The following is a 13313-nucleotide window of genomic DNA, read 5'->3' on the forward strand; positions in this document are numbered from 1 at the left end:
TTAACCGACTGAGCCACCCAGGCACCACCCCCCCCTCCTTTTTAAAAAATATATTTATTAGAGAACTTACGGGGGAGGGGCAGAGGGAGAAGGAATCTCCAGCAGACTCCCCACTGAGTGAGCAGCCCAACACGGGGCTTGATCCTGTGACCCAAGACAAAATCAAGAGTCAGGTGCTTAACCCACTGAACCACCCAGGTGCCTCTAAAGCTCCAAGGTATTTCTGGGAACAATTGCACTCGTCAAAATTTTCAATTGCAAAAGTAACTGAGAAGGATGGTGGTGTTTTCCTGGCCATGAACAGTGTGAAGGAAGGTGTCAGGCTTTTCCTGATACACAGTGGTATCTACCTCTCACGCATCGCACCCCACAGCCTACCCTGAGAACCCGAGAATGAGTCCACGCCAACAGCGTGACCAGACACCTTGTGAGGCCTCCCTGCCGTCCCCCGAAGCCCGAAGATGAGGATGCACGTTCCCAATAGGGACTGAAGGGTTAAGTGAGAAGCGTTTGTAAAGTGGCCCCATGCCTGCCACATAGTATATGTTCAATAAAAGTTTCTTGTTGACCGTGTTTCCAGAGCGGCTGTCACTGATAAAAGGAGCCTGCATTTCTCATCTTCCATTGCTAGCCATTTCACAGGAAAGGGCCAAAAGCTGTTAACAGGGATGAAAAGCTGAGAACAGAGGAAAGCCAATATGGAATAATGGCAAATTGCTTTTATCAAACAGACCAAATAGTAACTCCAGTTTGGGAAAAAACAAAGGTAAATATTGGCCAGCCCTAGAGCCCTTGAACTGTTTTAGAGCTGTGGGATCAGACCCAACACCAGGTCTCTCACCCCCAGGTCACCGGAGCTGGCAAGCTGTGCTGCCCACCCCCAGCCCAGCAAGCCCTAGACGCCGCCCCCCCCACCCCCTGTCAGTTTTCCCGATGCGGTTCCAGTCCTTGGGGTGAGTGTCCTGGTGTAGACTATGAGAGGAGGAAGCAAGCACTTTTCACCCCAGTGTGCGTAAACTTACCTTCAAAATACCAGTCCAGTCACTCGGGATTTTAGGTCCCTTGGTTTCTTCTCTTACAGTGTCTGCCCTGATTTCCTTGCCCTGAGAGGTCTGGCTCCTGCATCTGAGGAGGTAAGAACGCAAAGAATGGATGGACAAAATGCCTCTTCATGGTCACACCAGTCGCACCCTTGAGTCCTACACGGTTTGGGGTAAAGTAGAAGGGTGTGTGACGCTCAGAGTTCTAACTGGGCTGTGCCTTAATTAGCTTTCATGACACACGACATGTAGACCTCTCTAAACCAGTGAGACCCTCACCTTGTTGGGTAACGAGGAGTCTGGGCACATTTTTGTTTTGGTGCAACAGTTGGTTTCTCAGACCTTGAGCCAGCTTGATAGGAGAACTTGTTCCAGATTTCTTTAAATGATGAGTAAACCTTATTTTGAAAACAACTATTCGCTGCCTTCCATCCTCAGATAAAATGAGTGCACAACTCTGTCATTTATCAAAGTGGAGACTACACCTACTCAAGATCTACTTTTGGGCTTGGAGAGGGTGGTGATGCCATAGCTCATGAAGGCTCCCTTGCCAAGTTAATTTAAATTGGGCTGAATAGCAATTCTAGCATGCTGGCTGAACACGCTGGGACTGACTTCGGACCCCGGGTTGGCGAAAAATCGCATTATACAGTTGAAAGCAGGCAGTGGGGTCAGCCTACGGGCGGTCTTTTTAAGCGTATTTTTCGAGGACCCGACAAAGGAAATTTAGTAGCTCTGTCAGACCTGCAGCAATGTCAGCCAGTTCTCCTGGCACTGTCCCCTCACTTGGCTGCTCAGAGACTTGATAATTGGTGAAGAAACAGCTCATTCCTTAGAGTGGGGAAGGAGAAAGGAAAGGAGGGAGGGAGGGGTTTGCTGAGCTGAGAAGTTAGCCATCACCTTTAAGGCTTTTGGCCACTTGCATGAAGGGAAGTCTGAGGTCTTGCAACGTTTCTTCAGGCCCCATTGTCTAGAATTTGAAAGAAATTAGAAGGACCTAAAGAAATTGGACAATGGGGGCGCCTGGGTGGCTCAGTCGTTAGGCGTCTGCCTTGGGCTCAGGTCATGATCCCAGGGTCCTGGGATCGAGCCCCGCATCGGGCTCCCTGCTCCGCGGGGGGCCTGCTTTTCCCTCTCCCACTCCCGTGTTTGTGTTCCCTCTCTCGCTGTCTCTCTCTGTCAAATAAATAAATAAAATCTTTAAAAAAAAAAAAAAGAAATTGGACAATAGAAGTATTCAAATTAATGATTGTCGAAAACAGAACTCTTAATCCACTGTGATTCATGCGATTGGTCTTTTGTGCCATTTATGCATGATCCATGTATCATGTATAAACAACATGAACCACACCCATTCTCAGACCATCCAGGATGACTTAAAGCTTCCCGTGCAGGGGAAGGGAGTTTGATTGGAAGGAGCATAGGCTCTTCCATGGGAACATGGGCTCAGACTTCAACTGTTTGGGGACAGCTTCTGTTTCTTTGCATTTTCATTTCTTCTTCCTGATAGAGGGTAAGACCAAAGTGCCTGCCTTGCATTCTTTATTGTAGACATAAAAACACCACTTTGTAATCTGTAAAATAATATGCAAATGTCATTTTATTACTGTGGGCCCTCGAAGTTGCAAATGACAAAGTCAACCTGGCTGAACAAAAAATTGAATGACTCTGCCCCATGGGGCCAGATATAAGGGATAAAAGTGCAGTGGTGTAATGCTGTGGTTGAGAGACCCATTTCTTGAGCACTCATTCCGCGGTGTTATGATTTATTGAAGGCTTATCAGTCAGGAACTAAGCTCATCCTCTGCAGAACTCCACATTCTGAGACTGACTCAGTCCAAGTACCGAGTTTGCAGAACCTGTAGACCTGGTGATTATTGTGTCTCTTTCGTTGTCTTTCTCCAGTCTCTGAGCTTTAGGAGCCCCATGTCCAGTGGTGTCGCTCTGCCAGCAAACAGGTTTTAAGGGGACTTGTGAGAATCCTTCTTGCTGATATTTTGAGTTTCCTCTTTCAAGAAAGGTGCTAGAGTAACCATTCAGAGGGAACATGAAAATTATGCAGTGAGGGCACTGTTAAAGCTCTCAGGCCCTTGGGAAGAAGTGTATGGTGGGAACTGCTCGTGAAGCGCGGACTGCCTGGCCTGGCCGGTCAGCGGGGTGCGGGAGGCAGGGAGCTGGTGGGGAGACCCCATGCTGCCATGTGTGAGGGCCGCACGTCTGCTGCTCTTCCTGCCAAGGTGGAGTTTGGAATCAGTGTTTGACTCTTTATCTAGCACAGTGCTTGGCACACAAGAGATGTTCAATAAGTATTTGTTAAGGGGGCGCCTGGGAGGGCTCAATCGTTAAGCATCTGCCTTCAGCTCAGGTCATGATCCCAGGGTCCTGGGATCGAGCCCCGCATCAGGCTCCCTGCTCAGCGGGGAGTCTGCTTCTCCCTCTCCCTCTGTGCTCTCTCCCTCTCTCTCTCTTTCAAATAAATAAATAAAATCTTGAATAAATAAATAAATGTTAAGTGAATAAACTGATACTGCCCAGGCTCCTCCTTTTAACAGCTTCATGGGACTTACGATATGGCTGTACCTTGATTTGACTGAAATATTCCACTACTAACATACACGTAGGGTGTTCCCGGGCTTGGGTTTTGTTTTCTTCTGCTTCACTTTATATACAGTACTGCCCCCAGCATCCTTGCCTGTAGATCCCTGTGCTCTTTGCGACCACACCTGGTTAGGGGGCCCTGGCCTTGAGGGAGGGGCCAGCGTCTTCATGAGTGTCAGGCCACGGCAGTCACGGTGTGTGCAGGCCTGATGTCCACCCTGGTTCCACTCGTACTTCCAGAGCTGGCGTGTATACAGCGTGCAAATCTATGAAAACTCATGAGGAGCCAGGCTTCCTTCCGTAAACATGAGGGATCACCAGCCCCCCTACCCCCAGTGTGCCTACCTTTGTTTCAAATACACATGCAGTGAATTTTCTCTGCCTTTAAAGATTTTTTTTTTCTGATAACTGAACAGGTTTATTTCTACCTATTCAAGGTCAGATTTCTACTTTGTGAATTTTCTTCTCAGAGTTTAAATGTGCTCTAAGTCTTCCTATTCCTGGTTGCCTGTTTCTGTTTTGCTTCAGAATCTTGCTGTAGAGTCAACTCCTGCATGAAGAAATCAGCCTCTCCCTATTTCAACCCACTCAACTATGAACGCTGAACTCCCTAAAAAGATTATACATACATACAGATATAAATATTGACATCAAAGCACCATGTCTGTGGCTAACAGATCAACCAGCAGAGAGGACTTAGGAGGAAAAGCGAAAACTACCTATGCCATGTCTACCTCCTCCTTTCCAGTCTCTCTTCATCTAGACCATGACTTTCTTCTAGAGTTTTTTGTTTTCCTGGAGTTTTTTGTTTGTTTTTTAAGATTTTTTAAAATCTTTAAGTAATCTCTACACCCAACATGGGGCTCAAACTCACAACCCCAAAATCAAGAGTCACACACTCTATTGACTAAGCCAGCCAAGAGTCCCTCCTGTTTAAATATACCTTTCTTCCCCTCTGTGTCTTTATGTAGCCATACCTTTATTTATACATTTATCTAGGTGTACCTATATTTGCTGGCTGTCCATAGCTGTCCATACATACACTCAAATTTTCTCAAGTTCTCAATAATGCTAGCAATACTATAGAGTTCCTCTTTCCCCTCTGGAAACTTCAGTCATCTTGCTTTAAACTGGATTATATGTCTGTCATTCTGGGAGTTCTCTTACTACTCTTTTTTTTTCTCCTTCATTTTTGAGGATTACATCCTCAAATAACTTCCTTTTTTTAAGATTTTATTTATTAGAGAGAGAGAGCACGCGCACAAGCAGGGGGGAGGGGCAGAGGGAGAAGGAGAAGCCGACTCCCTGCTGAGCAGGGATCCCAATGTGGGGCTGGATCCCAGGACTCTGGCATCATGACCTGAGCCAAAGGCAGATGCTTAACTGAGCCACCCAGCCGCCCTCAAATAACTTCCTAAGAAAGGATATATAGGAAGAAAGTGTTCCCCATCTGAAATGCCTGAAAATATCTTTTTTCTCCCTCATATTTCATTGATAATTTGGCTGGAGATAGGATTCCAGGTTGAAGTAATTTCCTTCAGAAATACTGAGGCATTGAGCCATTTTGTCTCAGCATCCAGTATTGCCGGAGAAATCTGCACCTCCTCCCTTGTGGGTGAAGTGTTGCGAGGCAGAGTGTGTAACGGTTAGGGTGCAGGCTCTACCCACAGACTGCCCGAGTTTCCAAACCTGGCTCTATTGCTATTTGCTGGCTCTGTGACTTCAGTTTCCTTGTCTGTGAAGTAGGAATGATGATAACACCTACTCACAGGGCTGTTGTTAATGAAGCAGTGATTTAATAGAATAGTGCTTCGAAGAATTCCCGGTACATAGTGTATACTTCCTGGGACTAATATTAATATTTTTCTTTATTGGAGCTTTTTATTTTTCTTCAGTGTTCTGACGTTATTACTAAGTGTGACCCATGCTGGGACACATCGTCATATCTGATATGTAATAGTGAAATACCTGAAGTGTCCTAGTGTGGGCCTTTTTACGTTTCCTGGACTTAACACTCAATATTGCATTCAGTCTGAAGACATCCCTTCTTCTCAGGGAAATTATTTTTTATATTTCTTTCAAATATTTTTATTCTCTCTCTTTTGAGCTACTATCGATCAGAGGTTGGTTCCTAGATTGATTGTTTAAGTGTCTAATCTTCTCTTTCAATTTTTCATTTTGCCTTATAATAAAATTTGTTCCAAAAAATGGCCCCATTTTTGTTTTCTAATCCTTCAATTAAGAAGATTTAAAAAAAATTTTCTAAAGTAAGCTCTAGGCCCAACATGGGGCTTGAATTCATGACCCCGAGATCAAGAGTCACATGCTCTACCAACTGAGCCAGCCAGCCACCCCCAATTAAGAAGATTTTTTTTTTTTTAAGATTTTATTTATTTATTTGACAGAGAGAGACAGCGAGAGAGGGAACACAAGCAGGGGGAGTGGGGTAGGGAGAAGCAGGCTTCCTGCTGAGCAGGGAGCCCGATGCGGGGCTCCATCTCAGGACTCTTGAGATCATGACCTGAACCAAAGGCAGAGACGCTTAATGACTGAGCCACCCAGGCACCCCTAAGAAGATTTTTAATTAAAATTATTCCATCTCCAAAAGCTCTGTTCTTTGATTTTTTATTTCATGGCATCCTTTTTAGATGCTCTACCTTTGTGAATTTCTTTTCTCTGAGGATACTAATTAGAGGGTATTGTTTGTTGTTGTTCTTTTCTGTCCCCTGAATTATTTCTGGTTTCTGTTTGTTGTGAATTCTCTCTCTTTTGTGCTGAAGGCTTTCTTGATGATTCTTGCCTATTTGTTCACATTTTTTAAATGAGGGAATTGGATGTTTGATTAGAAGCTCTATGTGTGGGCAGGACTTGTCAACTAACAGACTTTGCTTTGTGGTGAGCAGGTGGGAACCTGGCCATGGTTCTGGGATCCTGAAATGCCAGCATGTGGAGGACCTAAACTTGGGACATCACATATTCTCACTGCCCTAATTTTCCCCCAGAGTTTATTCAGTTTTTTAAAGAGAAAACTGCTGTGTAATGTCATGTTATGTTTTATATAGATCAATTGACTGTTGGATCCGTCACCTCACAACTACCCAGGAAGGTAAATACAATTATCTCTGTATTCCAGAGGATTGAATTGAACCATAGAGAGACAAATAAAGTGCCCCAGGTCATACAGCCAATGAAAAGTGACAGGAGAATTTAAACTCAGGTCTCTCTAACTCCAAAAGCCATATGCTCCTAACCACTATGATAAACTGTCCTGGATGATCCAGTAAAATGGGTACAAAGGCTTCCCCCCTAACCCCTACAGAAGGATCTTTGTTACTAGTCTTTTTTTTTTTTTTTTAAGTAAACTCTACTCCCAACATGGGACTTGAACTCACAACCCCGAGATGAAGAGTCACGTGCTCTACTGACTGAGCCAGCCAGGAGCCCCTGTATAGAAACTGTAGGGACCTAGTGTTGAGAAGGTCGCTTTGCTTTTAGCCTTTATTTAGGTCTATTCTTCATCCTCAGAAGAAACAACCAGATTCCCTGGATATTAAGTTTGACTTTCTTGACACACATAAAACTCTTGGATTACCCTTTCAGGCCCTTTCCCACTAAAGGTCATTGCAAAGGGCATTGCACACAAGTATGTTTCTGAAGCCAAGAGACACTCTGTTGGAACTGTCGCAGCATCCATATTGTGTGAAGATCAGTGACATGCTATTTGATACCTGGGCACAGCCTCTGCTGTTGACAGAAATGGAGGCTCTCTGCTGCATGAGAGTCATTCTCCTCTTAACTTTTTAATGGCATCCAGGGTCACTGTGAGTTGAAACTATAAGTTCTCAGCCATTCTCCACTTCTGAGGTTGCTTAAAACCTCTCTGCCTTAGAGCCCTTATTTGTGAAAAGAGAATATAAGAATCATTCCAGGTACCATTCAGGAATGGCTAATGTCAGGTCAAACCAAAAAAGTCGTGGGATTGTTAATTATGAAGCAAAGTGATCCAGCAACTCCCTAAATGACTTGAGTTGAATTTTATTAGTATAACTTGTCATTTGCTAGAAAGTCTGAATGCAGCAAAAATGAGAACATTCCCAACCAGAAAGTGGACAACTTCTCCCTAACACATCAGTTTTTATAGTTGTGAGATATCATATATTATATATTATTTAAGACAGGACACAGACATCTTCCAGTTCACACTAGTGGGTCTAGGGTTACCAGCCCTGCATCCCACACCGTTTTCCAGGAAGGCGATGTTGAAATAGTCTTGGGCTGTTTCACGAGTCTTCTGAACTACAACTTGAAGTTTTGTAGGAAGCAAACTTGGCCGCCCTCTGGTGGCGTTACCACGAATTACACCACCCAAACATTACTGGGCCCTTCAAGTGCATTGGCCATATAGGGGTTTAATCTAGTCAAGTCCCTTTTCTATACATATGCTATGGATGCAGCAGCTGGGCAGTGTGATTTACAAAAATAAAAACTTTAAAAAAAAAAAAAAACTTTACCTACATCCTTTTTTTAACCTGTTGCAGATATTTTTCATTCTTTCCCACATGTATGTATACCTTAGTGGAGCAACTAATGGGTTATGGTTATCGGTTGTACAAATTTTGATAAAAGCATAGCAATCTCACTGCCCCATCTAATTCCCCTGGCAAGTCTTGGAGAAGTTCTTGCAAAGTTGGTTAAATTTTTCTTGAGAGCTAGAATAACAATGACTGACTCAGCTGCTCTTATATTTTAATTTTTGTTGGTTCCAGAAGACCCTGGGGCAAGAATTCAGATATTAACTATCAGTTTGTTTACCTTCCCACTCTGCACCCCCACCATGTCATCATTTTACCTGCCTTTGCCTTTCTTTGGGTTAGGAAAGGGCAGGAATAGAGGAGGCAAAATAGTCACAAAAAGATACAAAAGGGTGATAGTAGATGTGTATATGAAGAGCTTTCTATAAATCAAATTCCATGGTGATGCACATGAACTTTGCACAGTAGTACTTACTATCTTCGGAAAGAATAAATTCATAAAACCTCAGGCTAACCACTTTGGCCACCTTAGAATGCCCACAGCATAAATTAATTACAGAATTAGACTGAACTTAATGTACCAACAGTGTCATTTCCACTCATTCCCAAGGGAATGTTTTGTATCTTTTCTGCAAAGACATCTAGAAGCAAAACTACTTCTCCCCCCTACCCTTAGCCGTTAAGCATTTCAATAATGAGATGCAGCAGTATGCATGGACTTCTGTACCACCTGCCTTTTATTCTGCATTTTTATTAACATTTTATGTTGCTAAGCAATGAGCCGAGTCTGGGCTCTTCTCCATGAGGCTAGACAAATGTCTGCTTAGTCCTGGTTCCGAAGGAAAGTTCACCAGAGCAGAAAGATACTCTTCATGGGTTCTGACGCGCCGTTTCTTTCCTTGGACCGCTCCCGATGCGGGCACGCTGGCCCTTCACCCCGCGGAGTCCCAGCCGCGCAGCAGGCGCCCCCTCCAGGCGACATCTCCCACCCGTGCTCGCACCGAGAGGCCAGACGCAAGGCCCTTCGGTTTCACTCTCCCAAGCTAACGCGAGCAGCCGCTCGGCTCACCCGATCGCTGCAACCGCGATGCCCCGCGCTGTGTCATCAGGAAATGCCGCTTCTCGTCACAGTCCCTGGAAAACGGGGCTGGGGGGCGGGGGGCGGGGCAGGAGATGGGTCATGCGGATGAGTTGCTGGGGTTTGTTGTTTAATTTGGGCAAGTTCGAGTGCATTCTGCTAGGAAAAGGCAGATCGGGAGAGGCTGGAAAGATGAGGCGCCTCCAGAGCGGCAGTCGCCTTCCGGTTAAAAGCCACCGCGCGGAGCGAGCTGCTGTCCCCGGGGACTCCTGTCGCGTCCCTGTTCCCGGCGGCCTCGCGCTCCCAGCCTTCCAGGGCGAGGCGAGCCCGGCGCCGAGCCGTCTCATCTCCCGGGGAAAGCCCGATCCCTCCAGGCCCCTGCTCCCGGAGCCGGTCCCTGTGCTCTCCGCGGCGGGCACAGGTGGCACGGCCGGGGGTCCCGGGGCGGAGAGGGCGGCCGCGCGCCGGGGACTCCTGGACGCCCCGGGCCGCAACAGAGGGCGGGGGGCCGCGGGTCGTGGGTGTCTGGCCGTCTCCGAGGGGCGCCCAGCCATCTCCGGCACACACAAGTCCTCTCTAGGGCCGCGGGTGTGCTTCTGAACAGCGGTCTTTGATTTTTCCCTAGGATGATCTGCAGGGGGTCCAAACCACAAGTCACTCCAAAAAGTCTGTGTGTCCGCTGAATGTTTCCAGAAGATTTGGCACTGCACCAAAAGCAGACAGGTAAACACCTTTACATATCACTATAATAATGGTTATTTTCCCCACAAAGGTCTTGAAATATGTCCTAGGGGCAAGCACCCGAGAGCAAGCAAACATACAATGTATTATTTGTTTCAGGGGTACAGGTCTGTGGTTCATCAGTCTTACACAATTCACAGCGCTCACCATAGCACATACCCTCCCCAATGTCCATCACCCAGCCACCCCATCGCCCCACGCCCCTCCACTCCAGCAACCCTCAGTTTGTTTCCTGAGATTTAGAGTCTCTTATGTCTCCCTCTCTGGTTTCATCTTGTTTCATTTTTTCCTCTCTTCCCCTATGATCTTCTGCCTTGTTTCTTAAATTCCACATATCAGTGAGATCATATGATACTTTCTCTGATTGACTTGTTTTACTTAGCGTAATACTCTCTGGTTCCATCCATGTTGTTGCAAATGAAAAGATTTCTTTTTTGATAGCTGTGTAATATTCCATTGCATATATACACCACATCTTCTTTATCCATTCATCTGTCGATGGACATCTGGGCTCTTTCCATAGTTTGACTATTGTGGACATTGCTGCTATGAACATTGGGGTGCACGTACCCCTTCGGATCACTACATCTGTATCTTTGGGGTAAATACCCAGTAGTGCAATTGCTGGGTCGTAGGATAGCTCTATTTTCAACTTTTTGGGTAACCTCCATACTGTTTTCCAGAGTGGCTGCACCAGCTTGCATTCCCACCAACAGTGTAGGAGGGTTCTCCTTTCTCCGCATCCCCGCCAACATCTGTCGTTTCCTGACTTGTTAATTTTAGCCACTCTGACTGGTGTGAGGTGGTATCTCATTGAAGTTTTGATTTGGATTTCCCTGATGCCGAGTGATGCTGAGCATTTTATCATGTGTCTGTTGACCATTTGGATGTCTTCTTTGGAGAAATGTCTGTTCATGTCTTCTGCCCATTTCTTGATTGGATTATTTGTTCTTTGGGTGTTAAAAATATTATTTTGGGAAGAGGTTCATAGGCTTCACCAGACTGCCACAGAGGGCCATAGGAAAAAAAAAAGGCTAAAAACCCATGATTTAGAATAAAAAAATAAATTTAAAATATTCTAATTTTTAAAAGCTGACAGGGGTGCCTGGGTGGCTCAGTTGGTTAAGCATCTGACTTGATTTTGGCTGAGGTCATGATCTCAGCGTTGTAGGATCGAGCCCCGCCTCAGGCTCCATGTGGGCTCCAGTCTCAGTAGAGTCTTCTTGAGATTCTTTCTCTCCCTCTGTCTTCCCCCCACTCTTGTGCATGCTCTATAAATAAATAAATAAATAAATAAATAAATAAATAAATAACATATTTTTAAAAATTAAAAATCAAAAAGCTGACAGATATTCAGAAAAATAATATATTTTTATTAATTGCCTGTCAATTTCAGTATTTTCCCAGTATATATTTTTGCAATATATACATATATTGCAAAAATATATATTTTTTATTGGCTACCTCTTCATTCTTCAGATATTTACCAAAATATATGGGCCATTTGATTACTCTTGAAAAAAAAGCAAAAGATCTGTCAGTGCTGGACTCTCATCCCACTACTGATACAAAATGGCTTTATAACATAATTTCATAAAGAGTTTTATTCATCTAAGGAGTAGATGACTTTTCCATAGACTAGCTTCTGGCTCCATTCATTTTATACCTTGTTTCTTTTCCACCACCTACATATTCTAATGTTGGTCACTCAAAGGTTATAGCGTATCACCTCTGACTTTTCATCTCTAAGTCACACATCACAATTCCAGGTGAATTGTGCAGTGGATGGTAGAAGAATTTCTGGAAGTTATTCCTATGCCAGCATCCTGTATGTACCCCCAAGTCAGCTTCCCTCTACTGTACTTGGATTCTAAAAATGTCTATAGTCACTCCAGTGCCACCCAATTATAGAAGGAGACAGAAAGGAAATCAAAGTGGAAAGAGACAGCAGTCTTAACTGATTACAGATACAATATCTTATTTTTGCAAATTTTATAAAAACAGTTGGACCTTGGGGGGCGTCTGGCTGGCTCAGTCGGTAGAGCATGTGACTCTTGGTCTCAGGGTTGTAAGTTCGAGCCCCATGTTGGGTACAGAGATTACTTAGAAATAAAATCTTTAAAAAAAAAAAAAACCCAACAAACAAAAACATGTGGGCCTTGGAAGGAGCCTATGCAAGAGAAGACTCCTAGATTTTCTTGACAAATCAGATGACCTGATAATATTGGGCCCTCGTGCCCTGGGGACCACAGTCCACTGGAGCTAGGTGATAAAAACGCTTTTCAACCAGGCACATGCTCTCCATTTTGCCAGAGTCTCTCTGCAGCCTGCTCTCCTCAGACCTATGACCCGTCAGTACCTGTAGCTATCTGAATTGGCAGCCGTGCCCAGCGTCACACCTGAGTATGGCCTGCTTACCTCTGGCTAGAGGACAGGCCTTAATGGGGCCTCTCAAGGAAGGTTGTCCAGCCCTGACTGGGATTAGAATTGGTAGAAGAGATGAACCAAAATAATTAATCCACCAAAAACATCTATCTTGATTCGAGTTAGAGAAGAACCCAGAATTCTCCATTACAATTGAACACAATATGCTGAGTGTTTGGAAACAGCAGTTTCATCGATGCTCTTCGGGGTGCACAGGGGGTGCAGTGATATGTTCTGACTGAGGAGGATGAGGGGGCACTCCGGGAAACTGACATTGATCTGGATCTTTCACAATGGGGGGGTTTGACCAAGTAGAGGATGGAGAAGGAAGCATTCCTGGAGACAAACAGAAGGGGATGGATGCAGGAAGGTGGAGGGTATGTGGGGGGCTGGCTGGGGTTCAGTGAGGGAGAAGCTAGAGAAGGTAGGGGCCGAGGTGGTAAAAGGCTGGCTTGAGGAAGGTGAACATTTCATGTCAGCTACAGGAAACCATCAAGGGCTAAAATGTTAATGATGTATCATTCGTTAATGTGGTAACCTACTGGGAAGGCTTACAATTTTTTTTAAAATCCATATTCTTTTTTTTTTTCTTGAGATTTTATTCATTTATTTGTCAGAGAGAGAGAGCACAAGCAGGGGGAGGGGGAGAGGGAGAGGGAAAAGCAGACTCCCTGCTGAGCAGGGAGCCTGATGAGGGACTTGATCCCAGGACCCTGAGACCATGACCTGAGCCGAAGGCAGACACTCAACCAACTAAGCCACCCAGGCGTCCCAAGACTTACATTTTTAAAAAAGACCTTTTGGAGCCCCCAAAATTTGACCCAAAGGCAGTCTTTTTTTTAATTTTTGATTATGGAAATTTCAATAATATAACGAACCTTCCTGTACCCATTATCCAGC

General features: G+C 44.9%; 1 protein-coding gene across 1 annotated transcript in view; it reads left to right on the top strand.

Annotated features, from left to right (window-relative positions):
* GTF2F2 (general transcription factor IIF subunit 2) overlaps positions 1 to 9992 on the top strand; it is a 170355-nt gene extending 160363 nt beyond the window's left edge. The window contains exon 9 of the transcript XR_004299226.1: positions 9874 to 9992. The gene's annotated coding sequence lies outside the window, so the exon portion shown is untranslated. The remainder of the gene's footprint in view (positions 1 to 9873) is intronic.
* Positions 9993 to 13313: the final 3321 nt, after the last annotated feature.

The sequence above is a fragment of the Phoca vitulina genome, unplaced genomic scaffold, assembly GCF_004348235.1.
Source record: "Phoca vitulina isolate PV1807 unplaced genomic scaffold, GSC_HSeal_1.0 scaffold5, whole genome shotgun sequence".
Lineage (NCBI taxonomy): Eukaryota > Metazoa > Chordata > Mammalia > Carnivora > Phocidae > Phoca > Phoca vitulina.